The 13048-nt window shown below is 43.0% G+C and overlaps 1 long non-coding RNA gene across 2 annotated transcripts in view; it reads right to left on the bottom strand.

Annotated features, from left to right (window-relative positions):
• LOC132398370 (uncharacterized) overlaps positions 1 to 13048 on the bottom strand; it is a 146104-nt gene that overhangs the window by 45979 nt on the left and 87077 nt on the right. For both annotated transcript variants that reach the window (XR_009513636.1, XR_009513635.1), the window contains exon 2: positions 4324 to 4411. This is a non-coding gene — a long non-coding RNA (uncharacterized LOC132398370). The remainder of the gene's footprint in view (positions 1 to 4323; positions 4412 to 13048) is intronic.

Here is a 13048-nt window from a genome sequence, read left to right as displayed (position 1 = left end):
TTTCAATAAGAATATTGTCCTGGATGGTGAGAGACATTCAGGACATGCCCTATTCTCATGAGGGTTTTCCCCTCTCACCTTAAAGATATTGTCTCTAGTATTCAACATTTCAACCATAACCTTTCAGCTATAAGACATAGGAGCAGTATTAGCCCATTCAGCCCATTGAGTCTGCCCCATCGTTTGACCATGTCTAATTTATTTTCCCATTCAACTCCTATTCTTCTGTCTTCTCCTTCTTACCATTGACACCCTTGCTAAACAAGAACCTATCAAACTCTGCTTTAAATCTACCCAAAGACTTGGCCTTGACTGCTGTTTGTGGCAATGATTTCCACAGATACACTAAGAATTCCTAATCTCTATTGTAAAAGGACATACTTCTATTCTAAGACTACATTCGCTGGTACTAGATTCTCACATTATTGCAAACGTCCTCCCATATCCACTCATTGGGGGGATCTCACTGAAATGAACCTTCAGTGAGATCACTTTCATTCTATGAAGCTCCAGTGAGTATAGTCCTAGAGCCATCAAATTCTCTTTATTTTCTAATCTTTTAATTTCCAGGACAATTCTCAAGAGCCTCCTCTGGACCATCTCCAGTGGCAACACATCCTTTCTTAGATAAGGGGTGCAAAACTGCTCACAACACTCCAAATATGGTCTGACCAATGTCTAACAGAGCTTAGCATGACATTCTTTGCTTCTTCTAGCCTTCTCAAAATGAATGCTGGCATTGCATTTGTCTTCCTTATCGCCAACTCATCCTGCAAGTTAACTCCCAAGTCTGCTGCCACGAAACAACAAATTTCATGACCGTCTGACCTGCTGAGATGCTCCAAGGTTTTCTGTGTGTCGGTCCAGATTTCCAGCGCCTGCAGAATCTCTGGCACCTCCACTGTTTTAGTTCAGATTTCCAGCAACCACAGTTCCTTCACTCTATGGAGCAATCATGTGTGTAGCTGTGTGAACACTGAAGCTGAAAGTCAAGGGTGAAATCATCCTCTGTAAAAATGAGCACACGTGAGGTACTTGGCAGATGGAGCAGCTCAAAACGGATTCACCTACAATATTTTTGGGGGAATCTGCTGGAATTGAACTCATTGTCAGCCACACCTTTGTCAGGAGCTACAATAATTTTGTATTGTCCACCACATTTCCACGGAGATGTCGTCGTCCAGAATCAGTTCTAAAATCACGGACATGTGTTGTGAGATCTGTTGCATGTGGCAGTAGTACATGCTATACCTTTGAAAAACCCTTTAAATTGCAGTAAGGAATATCCATAAAAATTAAATGAAATAATAGTGCAAAAAGCAACAATAGCGAGGAGGTTTTCAGGGGATAGTTGATTGTCCATTCCTAAAACATTGAGTATGTATCTTCAGGCTCCTGTACCTTCTCTCTGATGGTGGTAATGAGATGAGAGCACGTCCTTGTTGATGAGGGTCCTTAATATATTTATTGTTTATCTATTCATTGAGATACCGTGTGGAACAGGCCCTTCTGAACATTCGAGTTGCACCCCAGCAACCCCCCCCCCCCCCCGATTTAACCCTAGCCTAATCACGGGGCAATTTAAAATGACCAGTTAGCCTACCAACCTTTGGACTGTGGGAGCATCCCACATGGTCACGGGGAGAATGTACAAACTCCTTACAAACCGTGACAGGAATTGAATCCAGAGTCTCTAGCACTGAAGTGTTGTTATAACCCCTAAAATGCTGTCCCTTCCCACATTTCTGACGTATCACCCTTTGAAGATGACCCCGATGCATCCATTTAAAATAGCATCCATTAGTTATCTCACTGCTGGTTTATGTGGCCCTCTGTTATAACCAGGAGTAGTGTGGGGTCACACGGGCAACAGGTCTGTTATAACCAGGAGCAGGGTGGGCTCACACTTGCAATGAGGGAGGGCAGCAAGATGAACGAAACCTGTGAGTGCGACCACAGTGCTGACCTTCATGTGTAAGCGGCAGCAGATGGATGAATCATTCCTGGGATGCAACGTTTGGACAGCATTCCAGTTCACTCTCCAGGATGAGTTGGAGGGAAGAGTTGCCATCACAACCGCTGGACCCGATGGGTTTGTGGATGTAGCCATAGGGATGTCAACAGTGGTCCAGTGCTCAGGGACTACTCCACAGTGGTCCTAACATGCGTCTCATTGTTCATCACCACCAGCTGTGTACCACAATGCCTTGCTTTCAGATTGCTGCTGTTGTAATCTTGGGACTGTTCAAGACCAGATTCTACCCCTCAACCATCGGGCTCTTGAATAAAAGAGGATAACTACACTAACTTGCCTCATCATCAAAATGTTCTTACAACTAATGATCTCCCTTGAAGGACTCTTTATCCCATGTTTTGTTATTTGTTGCTATTTATTTATATTTGCCTTTGCACAGTTTGTTGCCTTCTGGACTCCAGTTGATCTTTCATTGACCCTGTTATGGTTTCTATCCTATGGATTTGCTGGGTATGCCCACAGGGAAATGAATGTCAAGGTTGTATGTGGTGACATATGTACTCTGATAATATTAGTACTTTTGAACATTCGATTAGGTTACTGATTTTTATTTTCATTTCTTTACACTTATTTAAATGTGTGTATAATCATCCATTTCAGAATCAGAATTATTATCACTTGCCATACGTCATGAAATTTGTTGCTTAATAGCAACAGTCCAGTTTAAGACATAAAATATTACTCTAAGTTACACTAAATATCAAATAAGTAAATAGTGTAGAAGTGGGAAAGTGAGCTAACACTCTTGGATTCATGGCTCATTCAGAATCTGAAGGCAAAGGGGAAGAAGCTGTTCCTAAAATGGTGTATCTAGCAGGGTACTGAAAACCTGTCCCAGCCAGTTGGCTGGAGTGTTCCAGAACATCTTCAACCACTGTTGCTGCAGTCAGACATTTCCCACTTTCTTCAAGAGTATCTGTCATAATGCTCCCTCAGTGATGACCTGTTGTGATGAAGTGCTTTGAGAGGCTGGTCATGGTAGAATTAACTCCTGCAAAGATTGGACTTTGCCTACCACCATGGACAGAATCTTTCTGGCTTTCCTCTCAGCCTCGTACCATGTGGACAACTACAATACCTATTTAGGCTGCTGCTTATTGATTACAGCACAGCCTTCAACAGCATTATTGCCTCAGTACACCTGTTTGACTCTAGACTTTTAGCAACAAAATATTTTTGGTTTAATATTTCTGTAGTTTCTTTGTTTGCAAAGCCGAATTGTGTCTTTGGCAATACCTGCTCAACAGGATTCTTATTCAAACTGGTCCATACCAGTTTGCAGTGTAGAAGGAAAACATGTACTCATGTGTCAGACAGTCCGCTTGTCAGTCTTTTCTAGTTCCTTTGTTACTTCTCTGCCTTGTTTCCTGCTTCAGGCTGACCTTGTCTGACCCGTACTTTGATGAACATTTAATTAAATGGCTATAACAACAATATTTGTGCTTCATTCAGAGTTCCAATGATCCTTCAACATCATTGCCAGATCTGATAGTATTTTATTTTATTTGGAGATTTTATTTAGTGATACGGAACGGAGAAGGCCCTTCTGACGCTTTGAGCCACACCACTCCAGCAACTTCTGACAAACCCAATTAACCATAACCTAATCACGGGAGAACTTACAATGATCAATGAGTCTACCTGGTATGTATTTGGATGGTGGGAGGGAGGAAATTGGAGCACCTAAAGAAAACCCATGTATTCCACAGGGAGGAATTGATTCCTTCCAGCTAGCACCAGACTTGAATGCTGGAACCTCTCGAGCTGTAATGGTTTTCTGATGAGATACAGCATAGTAACAGGCCCTCCCCGTCCACAAGCTTGGGTCACCCGTGCGACCAATTAACCTGCTAACCGGACTGTCTTTGGAACGTGGGAGGAAACCCCCATGGTCACAGGGAGAACATCCAGACTCTTTATAGACGGCGGTGGAAATTGAACCCAGATTGCTGGCGTTACACTAGTGTTACACTACGCTAACTCCAACTCCTTTTCGTCAATAGAGAGAGGTCGAGGAAATAGAATAATGGACATGTTGTTCTGGTTTCAAAGACCCCTCCCTCCCCCCACCATCAGAGGCTTGTTCAGAGGCAGTCCACACCCAGCCACAGCAAGAGTATGTCTCTCATCGTTATCGACTCACCTTGTGCAGACCCCACTTGCAAACTATCCTCTACTGAAGACAGAGAAATGTACAGGTTTAAGGGTGTGGGTGCTGCATGCCTGTCATGGTAGAATGACTATATGTGCGTGGTGGCTCAGCATTTAATCCTGTTATTTTCACTGACCTTGATCAGACACTCGAGGACCTTGAGTTCTTTTGGCAGTGGGATTGGGTCTTCAGGTCATTCCTCCTGGGACTGATCTCCTCTGTAACTATGAAAGAACAGGAAATAAGAAAGGTGCGATCACTCTGATGGGGCAGTTTGTTGACTCCGATAGCCACTTAGACATTGAGAACCAGAGAAGGACAATGCCCCCAGGGTTGTGTGCTGACCCAAACGCTGTACACTCTGCTCACACATGAATGCAAAGCCAAACATCTGAGTATCACGTTGACAAGTTCATCCACCTCCACTCACTGACCCACCACTACTCTATCAGTCACCTCATGTACACACACTCATGTGCCTAGCAACACTTTATGGACATACTATCTATATATATAAAGACTATCTTTTTTTTGTTATTATTGTGTTCTTTATCCTATGGTATTTTTTTGTGCTTCATTGGAGCTGGAGTAATAATTTTTCTGTCTCTTTAACCCTTGTGTACTGGAAATGATATTGAACAATCTTGAATCATCTTGACACTTACCTTATTGACGTTCCACACTCAGAAAAGGCTGTGCAAAGGGGACCAGAGCTCTCAAATGTTGGAGAGGTACAATATCTGCACTCTTTTCTCTCAGCACACCATTTTAATCCTTGCTTTGCTGTAACTTCCACGTTGGGGAATGAGCTTTTCAGTGAAAGAATGTTTAGGGAACAGTCATCTCAGCTCCTTGAGTTTTAAGATAGTTATAAATAAGGATAAGTTTGTGCCCTGCAGTGAAGTATTAAATTGGATCAGGGCAAATTATGTCATGTTTTGTAACTTTAAAACATTGAATTAATTAATTTAAAGGAAGACCAGGAGTCTGAAGATACAGGTGTAACTTGGTCTTTGCTTTAAGTGAGGTACCCGCATATCACGTGGTAATGTGGACATATGGAAATTATGCAAATAATGTATTTTAACATATAACCTGTAATTATTATTTAAATGAACAGGAAAGCTTAATATATATACACACACACAAGATTACTCAAATATTATTGAAATATTAAATACACAACACACTAGACAGGAACTAGGGAGAGGTAATAGGGAACATCTGTTTTTGGGCAAGTCCCCATCTGGAGGATGTTTAAGAGCCAATTGCACAGCATGCAGGACAGGTAATTTCCAGTAAGAGGCATGGACAAGGATGGTGAAATACAGGAATATTGGATGATGAGAAAGGTGGTTAATTTAGTCTGGAAGAAGTAAGTGTTTGTAAGGATCAGGAAGCTGGAGTTGAACCAGGCACCTGAGGACTATAATGGAGCCAGTAGGGACTCAAGAAGGGAATCAGGAGAGCTAGAAGGGGTCACGAAAAGATTTTGGTAAGTAGTATTGAAGAGATACATCAAGAGCAAGAGGATAATCAGTGTAGGGCCACTCAGGGATAAAGGGGAGGAACTTGGTCCTGGAGGCGGGTGAGGTCCTAAGTGAGTACTTCACATCGGTATTTATCGGATGTTCTGGGTCCAAGTTTTGAATATTCGGGATCCTGGGTCTGTTAGTATTTATTACAGATATCTCAATGTGAGATGTCTTTTTTAAATTTCAAAATAAACTTTATTTATAATAAAAATATTTTCAAGAGTAAACCATTCATAGGCAATGCTTTCAGAATTGTTCCATTACATTTCTACACATCAATAGCACTGCTGCCTCTCATGTAGACCCCTTCCCCGTCCCCCAGGTGGTACACTACTGCAATAATTGAGGGGCTTCCTCATCCATACTGGCTCCTCCCTCTCTGGTAGCAAAAGCAAGTTTCTTTCTCTTTGTATGCTTGTAGAAAGCATTTGTCTTTATGGTTGCCTTTATTGTTGGCCAGATATCGAACAGCTAAGGAAAGGACTAAAGGACGAGTCAATGGTAGTCGCAGTTTAGACACAAAAGTCATTTGGTTCAGCCAAGTCAATGCGTTGCTGCACCCAGCTGAGAATCTCTGCCAATGCAACAGTTTGTGTTTAAGTTGCAGCTTGGAGTGATCAGGTGTACCAAATCATGCTGAAAGATGCATAAGAGCTTCTTTAAAGTTCCTCATGGCTTGCAGCCGATAAATAAGAACTGTTTTGAGTTTCATGCAAGTTGTCTAATGAAAGTATCACTGACAATTATCAACTGACTTCACTAAACATCTCCTGAACGCTTCCTAAATCTGGACGTAAAATGGTCAAGGACCTTCAGTGATATGATAGATAACTGTTAAAGTCTGACCTCTGACACCGAGGTGTAACTCACTTTGCACCTGGACCGGGTCTATTTGACGATGCAATGGAGTCAAAGAAACTCCTGAAGGCATGGCTGACAGAAGGTTATTCAAGGCTGTTCCCTGTCACGTTCCTCTTCTGTGATGTCCTGAAGTGCCTGCAGAAACTATTAATCATTTGCTTCTGCTTCTGCTTTTCTGGTCAGCAAGTGGATGTTTGTGGAACATAAAGCCCTCTAACATTTACAGCTTTAACCACTAATGCCCTGTAACATGAAACGTCTGAAAGGGCAACATTGTTCGAAGTAGATGTTAGGAATGACAGTCATGTCTGCTACTTGAACAAACAAAACCACAAGCTTTTTCACATTTTGTTTTACCCACTTTAGTGTTACATCTTTGTCTGGAGTTTGGCGGTGAAGAAGGTCATTATAATTGAAATGCATTCTAAGACTTCTCTCGTCACTCAGAGAGACTGATGCAATGGCTCATGGCTACGTAAACAAAATAGTGAGCATCGTCTGATTTTCCAGTCCAAAACATTGACTGTTTCTTTCCCCTCCATGGATGCTGCCTGACTTGCTGAGTTCCTTCAGCATTTATGTATCTGTGTGTTGCTCAAGATTTCTAGCATCCACAGAATCTCTGACTGTCTGGATTGTTGAGATTCTTGTCTCATGCAAGTATTTGTGGCATTGGGGTTCTATCCATCTGTGTGAAACATCGATAGCAACGCACACAAAATCCTGGTTGAATTCATCAGGCCTGATGTGTTTTGCTTTGGATTTCCAGCATCTACGGATGTTCTTGTGTTTATGAGGCATCATTAGTGATGAGCTGTGTTAGTTGTCTGATTTATATTTCCGTGTAGCAATTAAAACCCAGCTGTCGGGGAGGCGGAGTTGAATGCTCGGCAAAGTGTAAATTATTCAATAGTTGCTGATAGTATACCAGCAATCAGTCAATGGAACCCAGGAAGGTGCTGCTGTCACAATCTTGGGTGTGAATCTGAAGGGCACACCAGCAGAGAGGGCGAGAAGCTGTTGCCATTGTCAGGAGGGTAACTAACTAGAGAAGTTAGTCTGGTGATCGGCAAAGGAATCAAACAGGACCTGAGGAAACACAGGAGTTTCTTCAGATGCTGGGAATCCGGAGCACCTAAGGAGGGGAATAAAGAGTCGACACTTCGAGTTGAGGTCTGTAAAGGAAGAGGGAAGAAAGTAGAATAAGAATGTGGGGGAAGGTAGGATTACAAACTGGCTAGTGATAAATGAGACCAAGTGAGAGGGAAGGTGGGTGTGTAGGGAAGGGGAGGATGATAAAGTAAGGAACTGGGATGGGATAGAAGGACGAGGTAAAGGAAAGAAGAGGAAGGTATCTGGTAGCAGAGGAGAGTGGACCATGTGAGAAAGGGAAGGAGGAAGGACATCAGAAGGAGGTTATAGGCAACCAAAGACATGAGGGATGTCAGAATGGGGAATGAAAAAAGAGAGAGGGGGAAAATTACTGGAAGATAGAGAAATCAATGCAGATGCTGGAAATCCAGCCCAAAACGCAAGATGCTGGAGAAATTCAGCAGTCAAGACCTGATGAAATGTATGTTTAACACTGCAGGTAGTGAGGACCTAGACTGCACTGGCAGGCAGATCCAATAACAGTGATTTAAAGGTAGCTTGGCAAGTCTTATAAGAAGAGACACGAGAGACTGCTGATGTTGGAATCTGGGGAGCAAAAAAAATTACTATTTGAGCAAAAAAAATTGCTAGTAGGTCTCTTTGGCATTTGTGGAGGCCAAAATTAGACATTACGGATCTTGACCAGGGAGTTGAAATTTGAATTCACTTGTTATTGCTAAATGTACTAAGACACAGTGAAAAGCTCATCTGGTCATCTGTTCAAGCAGATCAGATCATTACACAGAGCATTTGTTTGCTTTGAGCTCGGTGAGGGCTATGGGAGACAGACGCAGGAGCTCAGAATCAACATTGTTACACTGACATGCCAAGGAATCTGGTGCTTTGTGGCAGCAGTACAATGCAATACATAACAAGTTACAAAAGAAGTAAATACTGCAAACAAGGAATAGAGTATGTAGTGTTGATGGGTTCATGGACCATTCATAAATCTGATGGCACAGGGGAAGAAACTGTTCCTAAAACCAAGTAGGTTTTAGGCTCCTGTACCTACAAATACAAAAACATAGAAATAATAATAATCATCATAAATAAATAAGCAATAAATCTTGAGAACATGAAATGAAGAGTCCTTGAAAGTGAGTCTACTGATTGTGGAAACATTTCAATGATGGGCAAGTGAAGTAAAGTTATCCTCTTTGGTTCAAGAGCCCAATGGTTGAGGGGTAGTAACTGCTCCTGACCTGGTGGTGTGAGTGTTGACCTTCCTGATGGTAGTAGCAAGAAGAAAGCACGATCTGGGTGGTGTGGGGGGAGGATGAGGGGAAATCGTTGATGGAGGATTCAAAGTACATTTATTATCAGAGAACTGGCAGCCACAAAACAAGAAACCTGAAAGAACCCAATGAAAAATAAAGCCCACCTCCCAAAACGCAGAGAAAGAAAAAAAAAACAAATCATCCAACAAGTAACAGCATTCCGAACCAAACTGAGTCCGTAGACGCAAATCCTTGGAGCAGATCGGAGTAGGCCAAAACCTCGGTCTCAGTTCATCACATTAGCCCGCAGACATGAATCACGGCTGCTGAGGCAGTCTCACAGCCTTAGTGTCGTGGAGACAGCAAGTGAAATTGGCCCAAGCCTTGCCTCCGGTCCTGAATAACCTGCCTTTCCAATCTATAGAAGATGGTGCTTAAATTGTGACAACAGCTGATCATGCCTTGCATTAGGAGCCAGGCCCCGCTGCAGTGAAACACTCCAGGCTGAGACCACACCACCCAGCCCAACCTTGTGCTGCTTTCCTACAACACCACTTTCTGCAGATGTGCACAGTGGTGGGGAGGGCTTTACCCATGATGGACTGGGCCATATCCATTACTTTTTGTAGGATTTTCCATTCAAGGGCATTGGTGTTTCCTTACCAGGCTGTGATGCAGCCAGTCAATATATTCTCCACTACATATCAATAGAAGTCTGTCGAATGTTTAGGTGTCATGCTGAATTTTTGCAAACTCCTAAGGATGTAGAGATGCTGCCATGCTCTTTCCATAATTGCCCTTACAGGTCCTCCAAAATGATAACACTGAGGAATTTAAAGTTGCAGACCCTATCCACCTCTGATCCTCCGATGAGGACTGGCTCATGGTCTTGCTGACATTGAGTGAGAGGTTGTTATGACACTGCTCAGCCAGATTTTCAATCTCCCTCCTGTATGCTGATTCATTACCACCTTTGATTTGGCCTGCAATGCAAACATGAATCTGGCATTGGAGCTGTACTTAACCACACAATCATAAGGTTAAAGTGAGCAGAGCAGGGTTTAAGCACACAGCCCGTGCTACACCCGTACTGATGGAAGTCGTGGAGGAGATGTTATTGTCAATTCAAACTGACTGGGTCTGCAAATGAGAAAATCAAGAATCCAATTGCACAAGGATGTATTGAGACCAAGGTCTTGAAGCTTATTGATAAGTCTTGAGGGGATGATGGCATTGAATGCTGAGCTGTAGTTGATAAAGAGCATCCTGATGCATGCATCTTCTCTGGAACATCAGGACAGCAATGAGTGAACAGCCAGTGAGATGACATCTGCTGCAGGTGAAACCTGTTGCTCTGGTAGGCAAAATGGAGCAGATCCTAGTCACTTCTCAGTCAGGAATTAATATGGTTCGTCACCTACCTCTTAAAACACTTCATCCTTGTGGATGTAAGTGCTACAAACAATAGTCATGGAGGCAGGTTATTACGTTCTTCTCCACCGTACATCTCTAGAAATTTGCTAGTCTCTCATGACATATCAAATCTCCTCAAACTCTGAATTATGTATAGCAATTGATGTGCCTTCTTTGAGATTGCGTCAATCCTGGACAGGTCCTCCATGATCATATTGAGTATCGTTGTAAGCCTGTTGGGACCAGTGGCTGACATCTGCTCCTACTTCTGAAAAAGTTTGCATGGCAGTGGGTGTGGTGGCTGGGTTAAAGTGGATTGATCATGTAGATCTGGAATGAAGCCAGCTGGATGAATGGTCTAACTCCATATCAGTCCAGAAGATCACTGGCAGAGTGATACACAGGTCAAAGTCTGACCAGTTGTCTTGGGTCAGTTTTAATACTGAGCAAAGTTCAAGATCTCTAGAGCATGCAGTGTGGTTAATTCATTCAAACAGAAAAGCTGGAATGTTGCTTGTATGATTTAAAGCTATGTTCCATGGGAACATAATTCAAATCATACAAACAGCATTCCTTACAGGCAATGTGGCAGCATAACGGTTAACACAACCGCTTTATAGCAACAGCAATCTCCAATCACTGGAAGGAGTTTGTAACTTCTCCAAAGATGTGTTCTTAGCCCACTGCTCTACCCCCTCTACACTCATGAGTGTATGGCCAGGGATAGCTCAAGCACCATCTATAAATTCACAATGACCCCAGAATCCCAGATGGTGGTGAGGAGGCCTACGGGGGTAAGAAAGATCACCTGGCTGAGCGGTGTTGCAACTACAGCCTCACACTCGACATCAGCAAGAACAAGGAACTGATCTTGGAAGGGGAGTTTCAGAGAACACACACCAGTCCTCATTGCGTACAATAAACAACTACAGACAAAGACTGATAAGACGCTAAAGTGCAAAAGACCATAAGACCATAAGATATAGGAGCAGAAGTAGTCCACTTGGCCCTTCGAGTCTGCTCCGCCATTCAATCATGGGTTGATTCACTTCATCCAGTCATCCCCACTCCCCTGCCTTCTCCCCATACCCTTTGATGCCCTGGCTAATCAAGAACTTATCTACCTCTGCCTTAAATGCACCCAATGTCTTAGCCTCCCGTGGCAACAAATTCCACAGATTTACCACCCTCTGACTAAAGTAATTTCTCAACATCTCAGTTCTAAAAGAATCTCCTTCAATCCTGAAGTCATGCCCTCTTGTCCTAGACTCCCCTATCATGGGAAATAACTTTGCCATATCTAATCTGTTCAGGCCTTTTAACAGTTGGAATGTTTCTGAGATCCCCCCTCATTCTCCTGAACTCCAGGGAACACAGCCCAAGAGCTGCCAGATGTTCCTCATACGGTCACCCTTTCATTCCCAGAATCATTCTCGTGGATCTCTGAACCCTCTCCAATGTCAAAAAAGAACTATGCAAATACAAATAAACATAAAACAATAATAATAAATAATACTGAGAATATGAGTTGTAGCTTCCTTGAAAGTGAGACCTTAGTTTGTGTTCAGTGATCAGTCAGTGTTGAGGTGTGTTAAGTTATCCAGACTGGTTGTCGTGTAACTAATGTTACTAAACCTGGAAGTATGGGAGCTAAGGCTCTTGCGTGTTCTGCCTGATGGCAGCAGTGAAAGGAGAGCATGGTTGAGATGGTGCGGGTCCTTGATGATGTACGCTGCTTCCCCGTGGCAGCCCTCCTTGTAGATCTGCTCAGTGATGGGGTTATTGCCCCGTTCAAAACCAAAAAGGAGGAAAAAGCCCATGTCTCAAATTAGAAGGTTCCAAATTAGACTGCAGTGAGCATTAGGTCCAGGCTGATGTTGTTCTACTCTCTATTTGGGTAGACATAGAAGTTCTTGTGGTACCACTTTGGATAAGAGTTAGGGTATCATAGTCAATACCGATTTTTTTTTTTCCCCCCCCCCCCCCCCCCCCCACCCACCAAAGTCACAAGTAGGTATTGGTGCTCGTCAGCCTTCCCTGGCCTCAGAATCTGCAATCTCTTTCCCTGCATCACAGCAGAAACTACAGTTAAAGCACAGATAACTTCTGAAGTGTGAAGAGGAAGAAGCTATGAAATGCAGAATCAGAATCAGGTTTATTATCACTGACATTCATCACGAAGTTTGTGTTTTGCGGCAGCAGTACGGTACAATGCATAAAGGTTATCACAAATTATGATAATAAATGTATATAACATTTTAAATAAGTAGTAGCAAAGGGAGTTCATGGGCTAATTGTCTGTTTGAAATCTGATGGCAGATGGGTAGAAGCTGTTCCTAAAATATTGACTGTATCTTCAGGCTCCTGTACCACCTCTGTGATGGTAGTAACAAGTAGAGGGCAGGTGGTGGGTGGAGTAAGTCCTTAATGATGGATGCCTCCTTTTTGAGTCATCACCTATTAAAGATGGCCTTGATAGTGAGATAATGCAGAACAATTATTATTATGATAATCATTCTTCCCAATACTCTGAGCATACAGTGGGCTAATTTGAGACCACAGTGTTGGATTCTGCCCTAACCCAGTTTCTACTTACTGCTCCCCATCTGCCCTCCCCAGGCCAGGTGCCTTCACCAGTCCATGCTATCCCATTATGTCACATGTCTCTCGAACGACCTGGCCC

Source organism: Hypanus sabinus, chromosome 8 (genome assembly GCF_030144855.1).
Source record: "Hypanus sabinus isolate sHypSab1 chromosome 8, sHypSab1.hap1, whole genome shotgun sequence".
Taxonomy (NCBI): domain Eukaryota; kingdom Metazoa; phylum Chordata; class Chondrichthyes; order Myliobatiformes; family Dasyatidae; genus Hypanus; species Hypanus sabinus.
The sequence above is the reverse complement of the archived record's forward strand: the minus strand, read 5'-3'. Positions and strand labels throughout refer to the sequence as shown.